The sequence below is a fragment of the Phalacrocorax aristotelis genome, chromosome 1 (genome assembly GCF_949628215.1).
Source record: "Phalacrocorax aristotelis chromosome 1, bGulAri2.1, whole genome shotgun sequence".
Classification (NCBI taxonomy): Eukaryota; Metazoa; Chordata; class Aves; order Suliformes; family Phalacrocoracidae; genus Phalacrocorax; species Phalacrocorax aristotelis.
In genome coordinates this window covers 139427678-139447211 of record NC_134276.1, presented here as the reverse complement: position 1 = coordinate 139447211, position 19534 = coordinate 139427678, and the positions used below count along the sequence as shown (strand labels likewise).

The 19534-nt window shown below is 47.3% G+C and overlaps 1 long non-coding RNA gene across 2 annotated transcripts in view; it reads right to left on the bottom strand.

The window, feature by feature from the left end:
• Positions 1 to 19303, bottom strand: part of LOC142065704 (uncharacterized) — a 31139-nt gene extending 11836 nt beyond the window's left edge. The window contains exons 1-2 of one of the 2 annotated variants that reach the window (XR_012663507.1): positions 18972 to 19288; positions 14388 to 14512 (exon numbers count right to left, since the gene is read on the bottom strand). This is a non-coding gene — a long non-coding RNA (uncharacterized LOC142065704). Of the gene's footprint in view, positions 1 to 14387; positions 14513 to 18971 lie in introns of both variants that reach the window. The other variant, XR_012663506.1, reaches the window with a different exon arrangement.
• Between the last annotated feature and the right edge of the window lie 231 nt (positions 19304 to 19534).

The following is a 19534-nucleotide window of genomic DNA, read 5'->3' as shown; positions in this document are numbered from 1 at the left end:
CCCTCTTCCAAAGGCGCTGCCCCTTTACTCACCAGGGAGCGCCACGTCTCCCCAGACAACACTGTTGCCCTCCACCGGTGGTCTTCTGTGGCAAGACCACCCTACATGTAGGCTCTAGAGAGAAGCCCCATCCTTTCAAGATAAAAATCCACCAGAGAGTTCACTTCAGTACAAGTTACATCTGATTATCCAAATCACATCACAGTCTCCCGGCTGCTTCCTTGGCATTGTGACATGCACTTCCAACACCTTCCAAAAACCATCCCTTTTGTCTTGGATAAGGAATTAGCCACAGAAGTAACCACCTCCACACAAGACTGCTGTAATTCTCAGGCTCTGGAATCCCCAGGGTATTCTCTTGCCAGTTCCCACCAATATTTTGATCTTGAGAGCCTCAGTGAAGATGAGCTAGGGGAAGACAATGGGTGTTGCAAGCTAGACGGGTGTAGTTCTGCTCACAGAGGCAGCAGGTACTTTCCTAATGTCCCCAGTTGCCCCTGAGCAATTCCCTCTCCCCTTGAACCCTTCTGGTCCTTCACTGCATGGTGAAGTCCAAGAAAAACACCAAGGGGATTTTGGGGGTGGGGGGTGGTCAGTGTTGTTGTTTAGCATCATGTGAGGAGCTCCCATTGCCACAGCCTCATGTGGTGGCAGCTGCCTCCAGAAATCCCCTAAGAAATCCCCACTTGTTCGTGCGGGCAGCACGCAGGCAGCAGAGCCATGCCACGCTGAGACCTCCGGCCTGAGCGTTTCTCCTGGTCTGCACCCCAGCACCTCCTAAATTTGACTTAGTCAAGCACACGATGAATCACTTTGCCCAGCCAACAACATAACCAAATAGCCCTGGCTTGTGGTCCCTCTTCTCTGTTTCTTCCCCAGAACGTTCATGTTTATTAATTTAATTTAACCTTGCAGGCTGCTTAGGGTTTTTTCCACCCTTGCACAGAAACTACACTAGGTGTGCAGACTCTGCTTGCGTTTATAGTCAACAATTTCAGTCTCCACTTCTGAGCCCTACAGAAAAGCACAAACACTTGCCAAAGACAAATTGTTTTCATTCTCTTCCCTCTCCCTACAAGGAGGTGAGGAGGATATTGCAATAGGTGTTGTACTCCCCACCCACATTTTTTTTCTCACTGCCAAACATATTGCATCGGGAACAATTAGGAAATTCTCTTTGTGTGGGCCCTTAAACTATATATAAAATGCAGAAATATTTCTCTTCTTAAAAAACAAACAAACCAAAAAAACACCTCCTGTATGATCTTTGGACCAGCTTTCAGGGAACTGAGGAACCCTACTAGTGGGATAGCTACACCACAGATGCAGAGCTCATGTCCCAGCCTTAGGAAGGGAGAAAAGAATCCTCAGGGGCTGTTTATTCTATCAAGGAGACGAAAATACAAGGAAAAAGAACTTTTTGAAAGTTACAGCTGCACGCACTCACCGCAGAAGGAGATTGCGGAAAATATAGCCTAGGTCTGCAACAACAACTGCTTCTGCCAGCACTGGCGTGTTGTTCCCCAAAGCACCTTCCCAGGAAGCAGAACCCTATAACTCAGTGTCATAAACTGGCACAGCAAGAATGAAACCAGATTAGCATTCATCAAACACCTGACCCGAGATGGGAACCGCGACATCCATTACCACCATTGCACGCCGAAGCACAAACTCAGCAGACGTGAGAGCCCAGCTAAGATCAGTGTGTGGCGCTTATCAGCCAGACTGAAAGCAGCAAGTGACCGTTCATATCCAGGCATTCGGACAGGTGCAGGCAGTGCCCTTCCAAAGCAACATCCTCGGCTAGATGAGGTGCTTCATCTGCGATCTGAGCTGTGTCTTGGGATGTATGGCCCAGACAAAGAAGACTGCATGCATAATCCTCTGTATGCAGTTGCAGCAAATATTTCAAACAGTAGCTTAATTTTGCTTCATGCAGTTACTCTTTAATGCTGGTTAGTACTCAGCCCTGTCCTGCACACCCGTACAGAGCATACGCTAGCTCCCACTGCCACCCTGTCCATGCACAGCAGGGCTTCACAGGAGTTTCAGTTACCAGTAGCTGAACTGCAGGGCTGGAAGTTCATACTCTTGGGGTCTAACTGGAGTCAGTAACTCCAGCGGCATGGGGCCATGGTCTGGGTGTGGACTGCCAGGAACTGCAAGGGGAGTGGGATGCATTGACTAGGTCCAGCTGGAGGTGAGGCCAGAGAGACAACATTTAGCCCAGCCCTGCATCCAGGACCCCCCAGGAGATTCACATCTTGTGTCCTGATTGGAGTGAGGTTTTGTTCAGAATCAGATAGGTATGAGATCTTTGTTGCAGAGCTACAGCTGTGATGAGGTGGAGCTGAGCACTGCAGAAGCCCTTGCCTGCTGCTCAAGTGCCTCCACTTCCAGCCCCTTGCTGAGGACAGAGCCCAGGAGCCTTCACCCCCAAGCTGCCGTGCCTGCACCAGGTCGTACCCACCGAGGGCCCTGTGGGGTCCCACGCTTCTCCGACTCCAACGTGCCCCCACCCAGCACTGCTGGCAGCAGCAGTGGCTCCAGCAAGTAGCAGACACCCATCTATCACAGTGGCTTATCACTTTCTTTCCTCTGACACAAAGTAAAATGTTCCCCACCTTGCTGCCAGCAACCCTAACCACATCACAAACAAGGGGGAATCTACAGAAGTATTCAAAACATCTGGATGTTGTGCCACCATGGCAATTAAATCCATGCTCACTTTCTCACATAGCGCCTGGAGGGAAACCGACTGCACGGCGGGGCAGAGGAGGACATGCTGTGGTAATCTTGGCTGCCTCATAGCCCAGCTCCATGTTGCAACCTCTGAAACCATCCCTAGTGGCAGACATTGCCCCAGGAGCCCAGTCCACCCTCTCCAGGGTGGGGTCCCTCTCTTTAGAGGACAAACTGTGCCAGAAATGGCACCCATGCGGGGCTGCAATGCCCAGGGCTGCCTTTCCTGGTACCCACCTTTAGCTGCTTTTTTGGAGCTGAGGCAGAGCAGCAGCTGAGCAGGGCTGGGGTAGGGGAACGTCCTCCTGGGCATGGACAGGAGGTTCGTGCTTTAAGAGAGGGCTGTGCCATGCCTGGCTCCTCTCCCCGGCCTGGCTGAGACCCTGGATCCAGAGCTGTGGCTGGTGCCTCGAGGAGGCGCGGGCAGGCGTCCCACCCTGGGCGAGGGAGGACAGTAGTACAGCTGAGGTGCTTCAAGCAGTCTCCCCCTTGCAGCCTGGCAGAACAGGTCCGTCGGCTCCTTCTTTCCTTGTGTGCACAGCAGAGTGAGCTCTTACAGCCACCCTGCCTGGGGCCAGGGGGTACCTGCTTGACAATGGCACCCCCCATGGAAAGTTTCCCATGGATCTTGTTTCCATCACAAAAAAGTGAATTTGCCACAGCATGACCGCTCTGTAGCAATGCCTCGACTTGGGTGGCATCTTAGAGGGCACGAGGTGGGTTTCTGCCAGCCCTTTGGGCAGCCCAGGTGTGCTGCCCGCGTCTCTGCTGCCTGTGCTGCCTGTGGCATGGTATGGCTGGCCCAGGGGAGCAGCTGAGCTGTCCGATGCCCAGACTTTCCATCCCATACATTTCAGGCTCCTGCCTTGAACCAGCCCCAAGAAGTCTGCTTGGAAATTCCCCATCACCACCACCACTGCCCGCTTTTATTTTCTGCTTCAGAAGCACAGCAGAAAAGCAACTGCAAAAGGGGCATTAAATCAATCATAGTTCGATGCCCAATCTTTTCTATCACCTGCACCAAATTTCCAGGGAGGGAGTCGAGGAGGAGAAGAACAATGCTTCCCTGAAGCCAGGGAAGAGACTCCTGATGGAGGGCTTCACAGACGCTCCCCAGCACACTTGCTGCCTGTTATCCATGAACAAAATGCCAAGCCAGCATCCGAATGTAGCTCGCGTTGCCTCCCTGTGTCTCACCCTTAGGCTCCCGTTGCTTTCAGTGCCTTTGGACAAGGCACATACTATCGATTATCTTTGCAGCAGAAGCTTCTAGTTTATTTGCAGCCCACAAATACCTTTTTGTTCCAGCTGATTTCACTACTTGGTAGAAATACACTTTTTGCAGCCCGGGTAATCTTGGCTTTATGTGGATGTGTGGTGCCTAATAAAACAGGGCCCTGCTTACTCACTGGAGTTCCTAGAAGTTCATTGAATAGAAATAAAAAACAATTTGGCAACTTGGCTACCAGGCTACAGGCTGCCGGCCAGTTTACAAATCAGTAACCAACTAAATGAGACTAAAATCCTTTGCCTGGGTTCAGCTGGATGAACTATTTTTGTGAAGCCTGTATTTTCTGGGAAAATGGCATTTCAGATGGACTGACAAGAACTGCAAGTTCAGGTCAAGTGAAGCAAATAGTTCCAGCTGAAAAAAAGCAGCAAAAAAATTTATAGCATTGAGAAAGTTTAACCTGGCATACTCAAAAATTATTTGTTCCAGAAATGTCAAATAGAAACTTTCTGACTTTTCCCTTCAGGATGGAAATTTTCATTTAAAAACTGACCTAAATTTATAAAAGGAAGTTATTAAATAACAGGACTAGGAAGGAGACTACACCACTCTGGAGCATGTAGAGCATTTCAAGATAATAAGAAATATTTGGGCTTCTTTTTTCATTTTTCTAGGGGTAAAATATCCTGATCTTCTTTGCCTTGAGCCAGCACTTCTCCCCAAAACATTCCCCTTAGCCACTTGAGCAAAAAGAGGATCACCTCTCCACTGGGTTTTGCAAACATTAAGAACAGCTTGTGGCACATCTTCGAGATAAGTACTTTTGTTGTGGACAACGAGGACTACAGAGAAATTACTCGATATATTCAGGGACTTATAAAGGTCAAGGAGAGTCAGAAGTAAAGTCTAAATCTTTAGACCCTCATTTTCTTGTCAGTAATATAGTGGATGTCACTGTCTGCAATGCTTTTTTCTCCTGCTAAATGATCACTTAACTCTCTTCCCCGGGTCCATTTGAGGAATGTTTTAGAGTCGCAGCATTATCAGCATGGGAAAGTGAAACGCAGAGAGATTTTTTTGAGCTGCGTTTACATAATAAGCAGCCTGCAAATTTGGGGCGCCTGTGTTTTTGGCTGCCTGACTTCAGATACCCGCAGCCTGATTTGCATGAGTATTAGGCACCCAGAACTCCTACTGAGATCAAAAAAACAATTCAGTGCCTCTGCAAAAGCAGGTTGTGGCATCCAAAACCAGAGGCACGCAAACTCAGTGCATTCTTCCAAAATCTGGGTCTGCACCCCTGGTCCGAGGCAGCCACTGAGTCAAATGCGGAGTTCAGCCTCAGCAGATTCCTGGCAGAATCCAACCTAATTTCTACTTCTACAGAAATCCAGCAAAACCCCTCCTGCCTGTTGTCCACTGCTCTCTGCTTGCTTTTTCAGCAATGACTTGAGGCATTTGTTCTAGAGCCTGGAAGTACTAAAATTGCTCCACACTTGCTACGGGCCACCTATATGTGCATACCCATATATAAGCACAAGAGCAGCTGGTTTAGAGCGGACACCACAAGGTTTTTGCTGAGGAACAGATATGCACCGAAGTTGAACAAGGAGCCCATTTTTTCCATGGGCTTTCGCTGTGCCACAAGGTGGGTGCTGACCACACTTGGCAGCCCCAGGGTGCTCATGCTCTCTGTGCTCAACACCCCTCCATCAGAAAACCGCAGCAAGCGGAGGTAAGTGTAGACAACATGCCGCCAGTCTGTGGCCAGAAGGAAAAGAAAGACGATTTAGCAACACTTCCTGCTTTTCTGGGAGCAAGGTGGGCTTCAGAACATTCTGCACCAGCTGTTTGCAGCACCTACCTGTGAGGTTTAGCTTGTTTTTTTGTTTTTTTAAAGTGGATGGAGGCATCTGTATTTGGCTTGGAGAAGGAGCATACATTGCCAGAGTTTGGAAAAGGCAATGTCATGCCCAGGTAGTTAGCCTAACAACAGCTGGGCTCAGTCCAGCTGTGGCAGAACTGCTGGGTGGTTGCTTTCATGTGCTTTTCGTTTCATGTTCATCACCCTGGCATCCGAGCAGTTTGCATCTTGGTTTAGCAAAGGTTTAACCACAAGAGCTCGCTCTCCTTGTGAGGAGGGAGAAGGGCGAGAGGTTGAGTGGTTTGCAGAGGGTGGGGTACAGAAATGAGCTGAGCAGATTTCATCTAGCCTTGTTTTCGACTCTGATGTTCATCAAACACAGCTCGATAGGCAGGCAAACCTGCTGCAGCCCATGGAAATGCAGTGGCGGGGTCATCGCACGGGGACGGCTGTCCCTGGGGGAGCTGTGCCAGGCTGGGCTCCAGCCACAGGTGCCAACAACGCTGCAGAGGGACGATTTCTGAAGATGCTCAGCAACTTTGCACCCTTTGCCTTTGTCGCAGGCAGCGTTAAAAGCCACAGTTCCCTTTGGAAGAGGCATGACAGACAGAAAGCCCAGAAAGGGAGTTAAGAAAAGAAATCTAATCATTTATAAAAAGCAGCTTAGCCCAGGTGGCCATAGGTACTCTGACAATCTGTTCTGGGCAAAAACTGTATTTCCTGCAAGTTCTTTCACTTATGTCAGTCTGTGTTTCAAATCAGCTTTGACACAACCTCGGTGACAAAGGCTTTGAAGTCTGAACTAAATGTGCTACAGAGATCATTATTCATAACCACTCAGATGGAGAGGGAATATTTTCCTTTTGAAAGGTCCTGCCAAACCTGTCCTGTGCTTTGTTTGTTTTCAGAGGCACTGTGGTCATTCTTTGGGAGGAAAGAGGATGGAGGAAAGAAAGGCCGATAACAGTCTGGCAGGGAACAGCCTTCAAAAATCACTGATCAAAAATTCACTAATTAAGAAAGTACAGGGACCATCCCAGCTGGAAACCGCTGCTTCATGTGGACTCCATCTAAAGGGCCTTTACGCAGAACCTTCCCCAGGGAGCAGTCTTGAACCCAACTCTGTGATACCTTCATCGGTACCTATTTTACTGAGTTAAGCTGCAGTACTTTGTAGGTCAGTGGCTCTGTTTGCAGAGGCAGGGTGCAACCCAAACAGCGAGTGTTTGCACACTTGGAGAGCACAAATCCAAGTCAGTCCGCAAGGAGAACAGTAATCATCTAGGATTTTATAGTACAGGGGTTGGCAGGGATGGGGCTGCATCCATAGGTCTTCAGAATGTCTTTGAAGATATATAATTTTTACATAGCAGTTATGAGAATGAGTTTTGTCTAAAGTTTCATTTCAGATGCCCTGGGGCCCAACCTGCTCCTGCTAAAGTCCCTGGAGAGACTCCAAGGCAGCAAGCTGAGACCCTTGCTTTCTGTGCCTACTCTTCTTTCAGTGCCTTTCCTCTGTTTGTTTGTCCTCCACTATTGCCTTTTTGGCTTTTTTTTTCCCCTTTCTGAATATTTCTGTTGCTGGGTTCAACTAAACCTCCCTCTGGCACAGTGGCGCTCCTTAAAATGTCACTGTTTGTTTCCTGAACCCACCCTCTTCTCTTCTCTGGATTTGTCTCTCTCCTCAAGCTTTTAATATCACCGCTGAGCCTTCTCTCCCAGTCTTCCATTTGGTATAATTTCAAAAGCATTGTTCCTTCATGGTGACTTCTACCTGCCTGCCTACTTACAAACACTTCTCTGATAAACATCATATTGCCTGCTGCTGCTCTCTTCTCCTCTTTTCCTTCAGTGTCTCTTCTGTATTTATCTTTCCTCCACTTCCACTTCTTAAGTTCATTTCTGCCTCAGGATCTCTGCATTCTTCCCACTTCCTCATCGCATCCCCTGTTGTTCCTTTCCTATCCACATCACCCCAATCTCCTCCTCCTCATCTCCCATCAGTTTCTCTCCTTCTTCCCCCCTTCATATCAGCACCAGCCTTTCTTTCTGCTACACACATAATTCCCCAACACTTTCTTTCTCAGAGAAGGAGCTGGACACAGAGAAGAAGGGGAAGGAGCCTCAGGGGGATAATTTTATTACCCAAGTTAGATAAATAAGCTCCCTATGCAGTCAGTGGAGACAGTGTAGGACAACTTAGGAGGTTTATTAGATGTCGTCTTCCTTTATTGACTCTGTAGGGAGCCTAACTCACTCACCTAATTTAGTAGCCTGAAATTAATGAAGCCGCATGAATATCCTCTGCACAATCCCACTTTTGTTTAGACTCGTGAAGGAGAGAGGAAAGGACGAGGTATCAATGACACACGGATGCTATTAGCCAGTGACTACGCAGCCTCAGCTGCTGGCGTACCTCATAGGCTCTGGTAGGGTGTGAAGAGAGGGGACTTTTCAGAGATCTAAAGGAGAGGAAAATGGTTTTGCAAATGTCTGGCAGGGAGTGTCTTCTAGCCAGGATGGGCCTCAGGGCTGTGAGAGCCAGGCCACCTTTGAAAAAGGGCCATGGGGGATAGGTCTGTTAGACAAGAAGGGCAGGGTCAGCCAGCTCTTGAGGGACCTGAAAAGTAAAAGTGGGGAGGAGTCATCCAGCAGAAGGAATCAAACAGATGAGCAATGTGGTGGTCAAAGCGGAGAGCCAAAAAAGGAGGTTTTAGCACCATATTGTTTAGGAGGCTTGAGATGATCAGCATCACAGGCACCCAGGCTACTGTAATAGCAGTGAAGGAAGGTGAGCGATACCAAGGGCCCATGTCTAGTTTTTCATTGTGTTGGCTGACAGAGAAGGAGATGCTGGATTTGAGGCATGATACAAGCAGAAGCCCCAGGAATCGAAAACAGCCTGGATGCTGGAGTCCAGTGAGACAGCTGAATCAAAGATGAACAGCTTGCTACTTTGATTCCCCACTCTGGGGACCTCCCAAGACCATCTGCACACCTGGGTATACCTCTAATATTTCCTTTGCTTTATTTCCTACATCCCCACCAGGTCCTGTGCTACAGCTGCTCTTTTAACACTTAGTTTGTGTTCACTGACTACAGAGCTGAACAGAGTAAGACACTGCATCTGCTTCGGGGTCATAAAATATTGCTCTGAACAGGATACTGGTCGGGAACCTATTCTCTAGCTTCCCATATTTTTCATGTTGTTTGCCTTAACAAGCCCACTGAAAACTCCCAAGCATTTGGGTGAGTGAAAAGTAATATTAATCTGGGACAACACAACGGCTGGAGGACAGAGGGGTAGGAAGCTCAAAGGCTGTGCACCCTTTCACAGCTGATGTCTTTATTCTAACTGCAATTTCTTCAGATGACTTCCAGGGCTATTAGGTAACATTCACTTGCCAAAGCCAAATAATCTTTTTTGAAATGACCAAACCCACTCTTATCCTTTACTGAGAACCACTTGCAGCTTTTGTCATTTCACCCATGTAGAAGTGGAAGCATTAAATTTTCTTTTTTTTTTTTTTTCCTGAAAAAGAAACCCCTGAGTCCAGCTTTTCCCCAAGATCTGACAATACAGAGAACGAGAAGGGTGGTGGGAGGGCTCTCAATAGTGAATAAACATGGGAATATTCCAAACTAATAAAAAGCCAAGAGGTGCAAGAGGACAAATATCATGGAAACTATGGACATTTCAAAAGACAATCAGTCTTTGCTCTGGGAAAAAAGAAAGCAAGATTCTTAAAGGTTTCCCAGGGTAAGTGTTTTTCCTCCCACCCTGCTATTTTCCCTCCCCCTCAGCAATGCTATACAAGCACCTGGCCGTGTCGAAAGTACCAAGCATCTGGGAAAGGACAATGCATCCAAAGTGACTCCAGAATAAAACAAGAAAAACCTTTCAGCACAAGGACTTGTGGAGGTGGGGGCAGAACAAAAAGCATGAATGCCCTGTGAGAGATTGGAGGAGAAGCTGCTTTGAATGCACCAAGAGAAGGAGCCCTCACCCTTCTTTACAAGGCTTTCTCAATGTAGTCACAAAGCTGCTCTCTGACTTCCAGCCCTGCGAATTTCCACTCCAGCCTTGCTGTTTATAACCAGTACACAAAGCCCTTATCTTCCAAGCACAGCTCTAGATTATAGAGAGGGCATGCCATCAAGAGAGACTGTCAAGGCTAATGAGCACTGGGTTAAACCAGTGCTGCAGCAATGGGACACCGCTTGAGGAGCTGCTCAGCAGCGAAGCTGGGTTTTCAGCACATCCAGATGCACATTTATGTCTGTTTTTCCCCTCTCCCTGTTGCTCCTGTTGCTCTGAAGCCACAGCTTGACCACCTGATCTCCGAATCTCTAGGCAACAATAAAAGCCTTTGAAGGAACGCAGTGTTTGCTGTTTTTGATGGGGAAGCCCTTGCACAGATGGGAGGCACGTGCTTTTAAAAACATTGCGGCTGTAAACTTTTTTGGTGTGTACATGTCTTTGTTCTGATCTTTTTGTATGGATAACAGGACTTTTAAGCACTCCAGTTAAATAACCAGGGCAATTCACATTCTGGCAGCCAATTTTAACGGCATATGCAATTGACTTACATAACCTACGTGGGAACTTATAAAAGCCATGTGCCCCCACGAAGAACACTGAGCTTCTTCCCAATGCAGTAAAGAAGGAGCACCCCACTGAGATGGCACCCACAAATCCAAGAAGACAACATTTGGCCCTATGTTTTGGCATTATCCAGACAGAAAGTGAGAATTTCCATCAAAGCTATTGCTTACTCTGAGAAAAAACCTCCCATTCCCTCTGTGCTCTAAGGTTACTGCGTCATAGCACGGATTAGGGAAGGTAAAGTTGGTAGAGTGCAAAAAAAGAGCAACCTGGGAATAAATTAGTCTATCATCACTATAAATGGAAGGCAGTTTAAGACTGTTGAATGTGGAAATCACAAACAGCCTCGTACATACTTTTCTGTTCATATCATACACTCAGATAAATGGAAAGTGATCTTTTGCATCATACTACCCCCGCCTATCCAATGCAGTCATTTCCTCTAATAAACTTCCTAGTGCTTTGTGTGGTCAAGTGTTAGATGTCCCCAAGGGATGAAGTTTCCACCACTTCCTTGCAAGGCATTGCACATCTCTCCATCAAGGAGATTCTTGATATTCAGTTAAATCCTTCTTTTCTTGGTGCACTCCCACTACTCCTGATAATCCCACTGCATACAGCCTAAAGTAAGTCTGTTTAGCATTTACTTCTTTCTAATACTGGCGACAGTTACCGAATTCCTTCTTTTTCATCTTTTGATTACTTTATGGAGAAAAATTATGGGAGAGCATTTTCACAGACAACCTCCCCCCTCCTTCTTTTCTTTTTTTGTTGCTGTTCTTGAATCCCCTCTGGCATGTCTCTGTCTGGCTAGAAGTGCAGTACGCAGGACTGAGGGCAATATTCCACATGCTCTGCCTTCCCACATGTAAGAGGGTGTCTTCCCACACATGGCCTGCTTCTGCAGCTTGAGAAATATCACTTCCAATCAGCTAGCCGCTATCATTCCTAGATCTCCTCAACGCTACTTGTTCCTGCTGCATATTTGAGTTTCAAGTTGTTTTTCTCCAGTTTGCATTCTTCCAAGTTGGAACTTGCATTGTTGTTTTCCAACCATTCTTTAATCTCTCTTGAATTGCTTCATATCACTTTCCTGTCTATAAGCGTGTTCAGTCTTTCCCAGTGCAACATTGTTGTGTCTTTCAATTCTCGTAAAAAAATTAAAAAGAATGTATACAGAAACCACACAGGCATCAGAATACCTGCAGTGAATGACCACATTTGCACAACACACAAGATCTAGGTATGGTCCCCTTCTACTGCTCTGCTCGTTCTCTAAAACTCAAACCACCACTAAAGGGCTCACAAACCATTTAAGAGAATACATCCCAACTGCAAGTGCCAGCAGTCATCCATCACCCATGGATTTCACCAAAGTGCTGCTTACTCTGTTTTGCATGGGGAAGCCACCTCCATCCCCACTAAGACTGCATTATAACAGTGTAAGGACGCTCATGTCAATAGAGCTCATTTCCATAAATTTACAATACAAAGTTTAGGAATAAAAACTGGATGTTCGCCGCAGAACATGTTGAGTCAGCCTGAATTTATCCCTGAAACCTGTGGTATGTGATTACATACCCACTCCACACCAGCCTGCTGCCAGACCACCACGTTACCACAGTGCAGTCCTGGTGTTGCAGACTGGCCTTGACCTGGTGGCCGAGATGACCATCTGGGACTAATCTGAGTGGGGTCAGTGTGAATTTGACCCCTGATGACAGAAGCTGAGACTCCCCAAAGGAGAGGTGACCCATGCAGCTGCACACTAACTGTAACAGCCTCGCTGCATGTGTGTGCAGAACTTGCTGCAGCTCCAGTCGTGCAAAGCACTCAAGGCAAAATCAGACCAGCTTACCTTCCACTGCTCTCCCAAAAAAGTGTTTTCATCTCTTAAAAATAAAGGTAACCTCAGTCATGTCACATTTCTTTCGGGATTAGTATTTTGAGGTCTTCTGAGCACCTCTGCCAACAGACAACACAAACTATTAAAGCAGATTGCACATCTGTTTCTGCCTTTCTGGAACACCAGCTTACCAATAAAAGCACTTCTTGTCACATGTAAGCAGAGGACTCAGCCAGGCTGGCACGCCTTTGTGCTTAGCACCTTAACTGTAGAGAGCATGCCTCAGAATAATTACAACGCTAGGTCTCCAGCCTGAAAACCCTTCAGGTATTACTTCCCGCAAACAAGTAGCACCTTTAAGGAGAGATTATGCACAGGCACAGAGCAAATCACATGCTTGGTATGACTATGGTGCAATTTGTCAGCTGTATGCATATACTGAAACTAGCTTTGCATTTGGTTCCTGCTAGCAGTGTAGAAGTGGCAATGCAGTGCTGAGATGCTAATGAGATACCTGGGTGGCAGGGAGATCCACGTGGCCACACACCAGCAGATTCGTAGCACGGTCTCTTCAGAGCCACTCCTGAAAGTGCTCCAATCTGCAGCCCCAGCAGCGCAGATGTACCGTACCTCAGTGGCTACTGTCTGGCTGAGCCTAGGGGAGAGCCATGGGTAGCTTCAGAGTGGTCCAGGGTAAGCAGCTCAATTTTACTGTTCACAGCAATACAATTCCAGTGGAAAATATATGGATATTCACCCATTTAAGTTAAAACCACTGCCTGAAATAGGTCTGTACTTGTGTCATAGATTACAATAAGAAACCCTGGGCAGGAGAACAAAGTAAGTTTTCTGGGCACACAGTTCCAGAGGTAGCTGCTTCCCCAGCTGGCAGGCAGAGGGACTTTTGCTGCTTTGCCTTGCCGTGGTCTATCTGATGAGCACCGTTACTCGTAGCTTGCCACCTGCCTCTCCTTTATCACCTGACAGGGTCCTGTGAGCATCACCTTGGCAATTATTCTTGAGAAGGAAGCAAAAAGTAGTGGCTTTATTGATTTTTCATCTTCTTTCTTTTTTTTTTTTTCTTTTTTTGTGTGTGTGGGAAGAGAGGTCTATGTATAAAAGAAAGCATCTGTGTAAAACACGTGCACTCTCTTCTGTTTGTCATTCGTGGCGCAAGTCTCGGAGCCCAGAGGAGGCTGGGCTTCAATGAAGCTCTCACGGTGCGCTTCCTCATGGCCAGCCGAACAGATTTTTGCAGCGAGTTGGCCACCGCCAGGCAGCAAGTTCAGAAATGACACTGCTTTCAGTTCAATTTCACAGGCACACTGAGAAAAAGGATCCTAAGGACGTGAGATTTACAGGCAAGCAAAATAGGAGCCAGCTTTCTCCTTCCCTCCTTCCCTTTCCCCAGGGCCCCCCAGGGCTCTCCTCAGGCTGCTGTCCTGCTGTCCCTGCTTTCACACTTTTTTCTTCTAGGTGATCTCCACAGTGCCCTTGCTGGCTGAGGCACTGACGGAGAACCTTCAGTGCTTTTCTCCCCAGGAGATGAGCATGCCAGCCCAAGGGGCCTGGGAAAGTAATCCTTGCTGACTGTGAAGCAGTCACATGCTTCTGGGGGACTGGTTTTATGCTGGAGGTGGTGGGGTGGTTTGCTCATTTACTTCTTTCCTATCTTTTCCTCTTCTTTTTCAATTTCTTATTTATCTTTCCTTCCAGAACCCTTAAAACTGTGCAGCTCCTTACCAGTGGAGGCCTCCAGCTCTGGAGTAGAGCATAATAGCCGAAGAGCAACGCTATCAGTTTGGAGCCAGCATTGAGGAGAAATATGTAGACCAGCAGGAAGTCTATACAGAAGCAAACCAAACACAGACACCCAGCCTGAGAATCGGCCAGGACAGTACCTTTGGACTCGTGCTCCTACACTTTTTTTTTTTTTCCTTCTTTTTTTTTTTGTTAATAAAATCACCAGGAAATGTTTTTTTACCACATGTGGGCAAAGCAACATCAGCTTGCACCCGGGCAGGAAAACCTTCAGCAGCCTAGCATCTCCCCCACACCGCGCTGTGGAGGTGCTGGCAGAGTGCACAGTACCACCTACCGCTTAATGGGATCACTGCCTGAAATGGCTTCAGCAGCCTGTCCTTGGAGGCTTCCTGTCCACACTCTGATCCAGCCCAACACGGCTTAACTTCTGACAGGATCACAGCACAGGGACGCACATGCCTGCAGGCAAATAATCACACCAGAGGCTGCAACATGACAGTGCCGAGAATTAACCTAACCACCAAGCCTACTTTAGGTGCATCTCTCTGTCATCTTGCAGCTCACAGAATTAATGAACTTCGCAGTGCAGCATGACGGGCACGTAAGCGGGATCATTCATACCCACCTCACATCCGCAATGAGACGGATCAAAGCAACATGCTGTGCGGAGGTGCTTGTGCCCATCTGCCAGCCTACCTGCGACAGGCAGCGCGGAGACCAGCGGCACAACAATGTAAAGGGACTGAGTGTGAACCAGGAGGCCAAGGCTATAGCAAAATGGAAGACAGCACATTAACAATGCAGCACTGATCTTCCCTAGCAGCCTTGGCTGCTGATTTATAGAGCCAGCACAATTCACTTATCCAGGCTACCTTCGTATTATTGTTATTAATTATTATGAGGTTTTTTGGCAGGGATGGGGAAGCTTGCCTGATTAAAAATAGCTTTGGGGATGGCAGCTGGCAGAGTCACAATGAGAGAAGGAGCCAGCTCCAGATCTTTTTTCAAAGAACGTTTTCTTAGCAAGTAATTGGGTGCAATCAAGTGCAGAGATAAATAGTAGCACTTCCCAAGGTGTAGCTCAAGGCTCTGATCCTGCCAGTTGTGGTTTGCTGGCAAATATTCAGGGAGGCCAAAGACCTGCTTAAGTCTCTGCAGACTTTCTGGCAGGACCAGTGTCCAACTTCTTTGCAAGGCTGGAGAGAAGAGATTTTTCTACACAGACCAGGACCCCTTAGCAGGGTGGGCTTTCAGATGTACAGAATACATCACAACAGTATCAAAAACACACAGTGTTAAGGGCTGAGAATCTGTTTCCCTGCATGCACGTGCATCTTCCCTCTTTGTGGCTGACGCATGTGTATTTCAGCAGGGTCCTCATCTGCATGCTCCAAGCAGCTTCCACAGCTTTCTCACTTTGCATTCCTCATTCAATCAAGTTTCCTCAAACGAAAATGAAAATTAGCAGGAGGCTGAAGAACCAACACTCTAACTGAACAGTGAGTGTGCTGAGAGCTGGAACTTCGCTTTTCTCTTTTACCCATTTTTGATGTCCACTGACCGTTTTACGGCAGATCCTTACTCTCCATTTCCAGTTCACGCCAGTACACATCAGACCTCCACCTGAACACAACTCTGAGCTTGTCTCTAGGTCACAGACATTCTGATTTCCTCTACCTGATCTACCAGAGTGATGTTGCAAGGATGGCTCTCAAGCAGTTTGAGCGAGATGGTGCTTAAACTACAGGACTGTGCTAGTAGGTTTTGGCTAGTGGGATCCAAGACCTTTGCTGCAGGACTGAGCAAGCCAACTTTCCAGCATCCAAGTGTTCACCCCGTCATCCAGCTTCACTTCCAGCCAAGCCAGATTGCAGCAGGACTTCTGGAGAGCTGCCCTTATTAGAAGCCTTTGAACTTCTCATGGAGGTCTCTGCTGCCACCACCGCAGTTGGCTCTTGGAAGCATTTGCTTCTTGCGGCTCTTGGGCGCATGAAAATAGTGTTATGGAGTCCCACAGATCAAGAGGGCTGCCCTAGCTTTAATATGTTTCTTTCAAATGTGTTTCTGTGCTCACTTCCGGGAAAGTTTTGGCAATCTGTGAAGCTCTTTCTTTGGAAAACATTTCACACTGTGTCATTAGGTGAAAATGGCCTCCAGAACATTTATACCAAATACCAAATACCAAATACCAAAGCATTTGCCCCCATATCCTATTGACAGGAGGAAACTGCCTCACTGCTTCCTTTTTTTTTTTTCACCCCGGTATGTATGATGAAAACATCTGAAACTGTTCACGTTTATATAGGCAGATTTGGCAGCCTTTTGAGATTTAGTTGGACTGTGACATACAATTTCATTTTGGAGCTCGCTTGCTTCCTGAATATGCACTCTGTAATCAGACGAAGTTTTAGCAGCTCAGACAGAAAGCACGGCCGCTGCGGTTAGCCTGTGCTGACAATAGGCAGGTGCTCGTTGCTGTAAACCAATGCAGCTACACTCAAATCAATAAACCACAACAATTTATACTTGCTGAAGTTCCGGCCCCATATTTTGATTTTTTTTTTACTGTTTTCTTTTCTTCCTTTGCCGTTTTAGCACATTTGCTCACGATCCCCTCCACCAAACAGCACATCATGCCAGGGACAGGCTGAGCCCTGAGTCAGAGCAGAGAGTGCCATCTACTGAAACCTAAATTTTCCATGACCGGTTTCTCCCCCCCGCCCCGCATCCCCCCCAGCTTCCTCCAGGGCCTGGGATACACTTCCAAAAGACACAAAAGAGCAGGAAAGAGGATTTAAGTTGTTTATAAGGCCATCACCCCTATTTTAACAGGCAAAACCTCAGGGAGGGGGTAAGAAGGGGATTTGTTTTCCAGGTTTTTAGTCTGCCTTAAGCAGAAAAGTACACAAAGAGAGAAAAAAGTCCCGGCTCAAAAAACATTTCCTTTTAAATGGCATGATATGCCTTTAAGGGGAAGGTAGCAGGCAACGATCCATCTTCACCACATACAGACTTGCCTTGTTCTTCCATTTCTGGCTGAGTGATAAAATGCTAAATGTCATTTCCTGTATCGGTGGTTAACCGCTAGATGCTGGATCAGAGATTTACCAGAAGTGCAATATTCAGAAGTGGACCTGCTGCTTTCAATAACCCTTTCTTGCACCCTGTGGGAACCATTTAACCTTTGAAAGAGAGAGGGGGAAAAAAAAAAAGCCAAACATAAATACCCTGGATTTGGGTAGGGAGATAAGTCTTGAGCTTTGTGCCAGTGGCTTGAACTTGGTACAGGCAGTCATAGGGCTAAATCCTTCCCTGGCCCCAGCCTGGCACAACACTGAGGCTTGTGAGAAAGCGAAGCAATGACGTGGGTTGCTTCTGAGCCCTCGGTTCTATTGTCAGCAACTGGAGACCAGGCACTGGGGGATGCGGCTCTTTGTTTTGTACTGATTTTCTTCTACTAAAAGCCAGCATATTTAGCAAACAGACTGGCACTGTAATCCGAAACACGTACTCCCTACCAGCCCTTACTTTCCATTTATTTTACACTGCAGAGGCAAGCAGTTTATCTGCCCAGGCTGTATCCATTTTATTACCATCATCACAGTCAGTTATGGGGTTGAGGGGATTAAAAATCATTTTGGGAAGAGCAGCTGGGAGAGTTTGGAGGAGATAAGGAAATTTCAGTTGAGGCTACATTTCCAAAGGCTGAATTTTGAACATGTGGTTGTGCAATTGCCTGTGCAAATAGAGAGTTATTTTCCTAATTACATAATATTTGTAAAGCACTCAGAACATAAAATGGCTAAGCACACATCAAGAAATACTAGTTAGAGAAAGTTGTGGCCAAATATTGGTGACTAGTGTCTAGAAATAATAGAAGCAAGTCCTTTGGACCTACACCTGATGCCTAACCTGCCTACGCGTGGCTCTTGGTTGCAGCAACACCCCTCGCTTTAGCCTCTGGCCTTTGTATCATCACAGTATTCCTGCTCTCTAAAGAGCTCAAACAACCCAGCTCAGTTGGAGAACGCCCTTTTTCAGGGTGGGGAATGGCTCTGCCTTTGCTGTGTACATGTGTCTCGCGCGACAGAGCCCTTGTCCCTGAAGGCATTCTGCAGGCAGTACTGCAAGTCAAATAATAAATAGTAATAACCTCAGAGCTGAGGCACCTCACTCCTTTCTTCCTCAGCCAACAGGAAACCCCCACATCTCTTCTGTCATTACAATTTACTTATTTGCACTGCAGCAGCACCCAGCTGACTCAGTTGTGAACCTGAACCCAGCCATGCTAGATGCTCTGCAAAACACTCTGTGGCCACATAGTCCCTCCCTCACAGAGCTGATGCTCAGACATGAAAGGGAAACGCTCCCCGCATCCCCGCCAGGCACACCTTGACCACTGCTACCAGTGCCCTACATGGAGTTCAGTTCCCAAAGCACAGGCACAAGGAGGCAATAGGAATTCTACAGTTCAGATCCTGGGTTTTCCTGGCAAACAAGGGAAGAGAACAGTATTTGCACAGCACAGCTCACATTCCTCTTGAGCAGTATCCGCTGGCCGCTGAGCAGTGATAAACAAAGCAGTGCTGAGTCCAGAGGAGAGGTTTTCTGTGCCGCTCAGGGAAAAACTGGGATGGTGGAAGATCCAAGAAGATTCCCCCAAAAGGCAACATGTTTTTTTTCTTCACTCCAAAAGTCACAGGAAATCTCCAGATTACTCATCCTTTCCCAGGAACCCTGGCTGGAAAAAAATCAAGGGGCCTCACTATTTTCCTACAAACACACACACACATATGCACACACACAAAGGAGCCCTGCAAAGACCTTAACACCAGCTGTGCTTGCCCTTGCCAGAACTTCCTGAATCCACCCCCGTTTACCCTAGCTTGCCAAGCAATGCAAATATTTGAGAGGCCACCTCGTTTCCGCAGCGTCTGATGTAAAAATCCGCATCGGATCCAAGCAGTAAAGGCCGTGACTCACAGCTACTCAGCAGCCAGAAGTCCTGTCAGGCAGGCCAAACTTTTATATAGCAGGAGGTCACTGGAACACACTCTGGCTCACCTCTCTCATCGATCAAAAGAGCACAACCACTCAGAAACATCTCTTGCTTGCCTTCCCTTTTTAAAGTCAAATGCTAAGAAGCTGCTTCCTAGTAGGCAGAGAACAGGATGACATAGATATGGTATCTTGGGGAAAGAAAATGAAGTTTTGTCTCAGCAACTGCTGAAACTTACAGCACAAATGAATTCTGCCGTCGAACCCGGAGACTGCAGCCAAGAGAAACTTGAGTCAGAAGACCTGATTTCAGTTCCTGCCTCCGCTACTGCCCTGCCGTTTGATCGTGGGTTAGTCACTTAACTGCCCCTGGAAATAAAGTCCTCCTCTGATGACTGCTGCTTGGGAGCAGCCCGGGCATCGGCAATAACGTGGAAGATCCAGGTGACATCTGCAGCCGAGTCCCAGAAAGGGGAGAAAATA